The sequence below is a fragment of the Manis pentadactyla genome, chromosome 6, assembly GCF_030020395.1.
Source record: "Manis pentadactyla isolate mManPen7 chromosome 6, mManPen7.hap1, whole genome shotgun sequence".
In the NCBI taxonomy this organism is placed as follows: domain Eukaryota; kingdom Metazoa; phylum Chordata; class Mammalia; order Pholidota; family Manidae; genus Manis; species Manis pentadactyla.
In genome coordinates this window covers 48,409,874-48,414,159 of record NC_080024.1, presented here as the reverse complement: position 1 = coordinate 48,414,159, position 4,286 = coordinate 48,409,874, and the positions used below count along the sequence as shown (strand labels likewise).

The 4,286-nt window shown below is 36.0% G+C and overlaps 1 non-coding gene across 1 annotated transcript; it reads left to right on the top strand.

The window, feature by feature from the left end:
* Window positions 1-3,378: 3,378 nt before the first annotated feature.
* Window positions 3,379-3,484, top strand: LOC118920105 (U6 spliceosomal RNA). The gene has a single exon (XR_005027765.2). It is a non-coding gene; the product is annotated as a U6 spliceosomal RNA (small nuclear RNA).
* Window positions 3,485-4,286: the final 802 nt, after the last annotated feature.

Sequence of the window (4,286 nt, the reverse complement as noted above, 5' to 3'; positions counted from 1 at the left end):
CTATCATTTGTAATCTTACTAGTTATAATTACTATGGAAAATGATAAATAATGCTCATTTTTTATGAACATAAATAATTGCTACTGAATTTAACTCCAAATCATGATACTTTGATGTGCAAAAATGTTCAAAGAAGGTAAAATGAGTTTAAATAATTTGCAATAATTTGCTTAACATTGATAGATACCATCTACATACAACCTTTAACCCCATGTATTTACACATATTTCAAAACTCTATTAATATAAATATATGGAAAGTTAAAACTGGGTGATGGGATATCCAGTGAAATACAGATGTAAATCCTATGTCAATAGAACTTGCAAATTTAAAAGAATGAGCTTTAAATTCTTTGGCAGTTGAATTTCTGTATGAAGTTCTTAGCATTCTTAATGGCTATCAAATGGATCATTATAACCTTGACATTCATTTACATAATTCAAATGTTATTTATTCTATAATACATAGCCCCATTTTTAAAATAATACAATTCTGCTCACATCTCATATATATACCATGATCAAAATTTAATTCCAATTTTCATGAACCAGAGAATAGGTTTTGTCTGAGTTCTGTAGCACTTACATTCAATTTTAACTTGTAATTCTCAATATGTTCCTACTACATTCAGAGAATAATAGGGAGGATGCCTGCAGCTAGTTTAATACCTTTAAATTCCTATGATCACAATGAAATACCATGTAGCCCAGCATGCTTCATTTTTCAAAAGTTGTGGGTTGTTAACATTGTACTTTCATTAAAATTCCTATTAATTTTTTTTGCTGTCAATCTGAATATAAAACTATCACTTTTCTATAGAATAAAAAGGTGAAGAAAATATTACTTTATTTCAAACCACTTGTCTAGCCAAAAATGGAAAAGGAAATTTAGAAAAAGTCAGCTCTATCACAGCCTAAGAACAGTCAACTTCTGAATACTTTAATATTGAAGTGGCACAATTATATATCTATTCATGTGATGATTTGTTCAACAGACACCTAACGTTGAGCTTCTACTATGTACCACAGAATTGTGCTAAGCATTAGGGGCAGAGCAGTGAGCAAAAATTAAGTCCATGGCCCCAAGAGCATTCACTCTAATGGATGTGATAAACAATAAACACATAACTATTTGTATGTATTAAAACTGTGATCAAGAAAAAGGGGAGTTTTAAACTAACATCTAAAAAAGGGATCAGAATTAAACATGAAATTGGATAAAAGTATGTCAAGAACAGGGCAAAGCCTGTTCAAAGGCCCTAAAATGAGAAATTGCTGGTGAAACATGCTCCAAGGAGAGACAGGAGGTCAGAGTGGCAGAGAATCATGAGCAAAGGAGAACAAAGTACCCAATGAGCTGGGGTAAAGGCAGGGCCAGATCGTCAGGCCTCTGTAAGTGATGAGAGGACGGTTGAGCTTATTCTAGAGCTCTAGAAGGCCACTGATGTGAAAAAGGCTACGCCTGACTTCTAAGGAAGAGAAGATTGTAAGCACATAAAGATGTTGGCGTTGGGCCAGGCAAGACATGGAGAAACACTAGTATACTCACAGTCTTGGAATCTGTGCTGGAAACAGAACTTAGTTATAAACTAGATGGGAGCTAGAGATGGACTCTGGGTGTGAAAGGTGCAAAGGTGACCGTTAGATGATACATCTGGAAGGAATGGAGTGGTCATTCACTAAGGTGGAAGCACTGGAAGAGGGCAAATTTACTGTCTAAGGTGCGTGCCCTGTTAACTTTGAGATGCCTGTGGAGATATGCAAGTGGAGATATCAACAACAGATAGAAATTAATCTGGTCTTCAAAGTGAGGACCTAGGTTTTAAAAAAAACTAAATTTGTCTTTCTTAATCTTACCTTTCACTTTCAGTTAAATGTAATGCATGACCACTGGGAAAAATAGTATTTAAAAGTACCACAGAGTTCCTTTTCTATAAATACACACAGGGAAATGCAAATTAAAACCACAATGAGATATCATCTCACACCAGTTAGGATAGCCAGTATCGAAAAGACTAAGAACAACAAATGCTGGTGATGATGCAGAAAAAGGGGAACCCTCTACTGCTGGTGGGAATGTAAGCTAGTTCAACCATTGTGGAAAGCAATATGGAGGTTCTTCAAAAAACTACAAGTAGAAATACCATTTGACCCAGGAATCCCACTCCTTGGAATTTACTCAAAGAATACAACTTCTCAGATTCAAAAAGACATATACACCCTATGTTTATCGTAGCACTTTTTACAATAGCCAAGATATGGAAGCAACCTAAGTGTCCATCAGTAGATGAATGGATAAAGAAGAGGTGGTACATATACACAATGGAGTACTATTCAGCCATAAGAAAAAAAACAAATCCTACCATTTACAACAACATGGATGGAGCTAGAGGATATTATGCTCAGTGAAATAAGCCAGGCAGAGAAAGACAGGTGCCAAATGATTTTCCTCATTTGTGGAGTGTAACAACGAAGCAAAACTGAAGGAACAAAACAGCAGCAGACTCACAGACTCCAAGAAGAGACTAGCGGTTACCAAAGGGTAGGGGTAGGGGAGGGCAGGTGGGGAGGGAGGGAGAAGGGGATTCAGGGGTATTATGATTGGCACACATGGTGTGGAGGGGATCCTGGGGAAGACAGTGTAGCACAGAGAAGGCGAACAGTGACTCTGTGGCATCTTACTACACTGATGGACAGTGACTGCAATGGGGGTATGGGGGGGACATGATAATATGGGTAAATGTAGTAACCACATTGTTTTTTCATGTGAAACCTTCATAAGAGTGTATATCAATAATACATTAATAAAAAAAAGAAATTGGATTATATTGCTCTCAATCTGATTTTTAATAATACAGTTTAAGCATATTTTCTTCAGAGAAAAATAGATTCCTTTTGAGATATGTAGCTTTACTGATCACATAATGTTGCTTTCTTCAGCTATATTGAAAATTAAACCAATTCTTATTTTTATAAATACACATGTCTAATATTTAGCTACAATAAGCAGTACTCAGTGAGCCCTCTTATATGTCTTGGTGTGTTCATTTCGTAAAATTTGTAGTTCACAAGAAATCCCACTATGTTTGCTCAATGTATACAGATAACTTGGTGTACCACTTGTAGCCAAGAAGTGGGAAATAATGTAGTAAAGTTTTTTTGTAAACAACTATCAAGAAAGTTTTGGATTGTGCTTGCAATTTTAAATGTTTTAACATTGCAAGTAGGAATACTAATATCAGTTTCAACATTAGGAATGAAAACTTCTGTTTTACAGGAGAATGAGGCTTAAAAATGAGGAATAAAGAAAATGTCTACTTACATTAGATTTCCTTTCTTTCTTCCCTTTTAGTCAACACTGAAGACTCTGTCAAGAAACGTGTTTCTCACTTCAGCAGCACATGTACTAAAATAGGAGTGATCCAGAGATTAGCATGGCCATACGTGAGGATAACATGCAAATTCATGAAGGGCTCCATATTCTTAAATTGTTAAGAGAGCAGATCCTAAGAGTTCTCATCAAAGGAGAATTTTTTTCTCTTTTCTTTTTATTGTATCTATATTAGACGGTAGATCTTAACTAAACTCACTGTGGTCATCATTTCACACATATGTAAATCAAACCATCCCGCTATACACCTTAAACTTACACAATGATGCATGTCAATTATTTCTCACTAAAAATGGAAAAAAATCAAAAAAGAAATGTCAGCATGTCTCAACATGCCTAATGTGAGATGAGCATTTTTTCAGTTCTATAGACCTAACTCATCTGATCCCCACCCTCACAGCTGTCTCTGATCTCAATTCTTTTGGTCAATTGTTTTTCCCAAAATCAAGAGCAAAAGAGAATTGTGTTTCCAAAATCAGGTTACGAAAAGCAACATTTAGGCCTGTACCCCAGGAAATGCAAAAGTATGTGATGAAAATCATTCCTTTAGGGGAGGCTGCACCCCTCTTTCATCCTTTTCTCCAAAATACTTCAATAACAACAACAAAAAGACACATGGGCAACCTGTTTCCTTTGAGAGTCCGCTCACTGCCGAGTTTGAAGGGGTGCTTGCTGCTCTTAGTAACAGATATCACCTAGACATTTTTAACTCCCTATGCCGCCCACAGTCCCACCTGCAAACTGGAAATTGAAGAAAGAGGTGTTTCAAAACTATGAAATCTTCTTTTGCCTGGTGGGATATCTTTATTCCTGAGTAATTTCTCCAAATAACACCCTTGAGTCTCTGAAAATGTAAAAATTGCCTGTAGAGTCAAGGCAAATGAGGGCTCAATCCA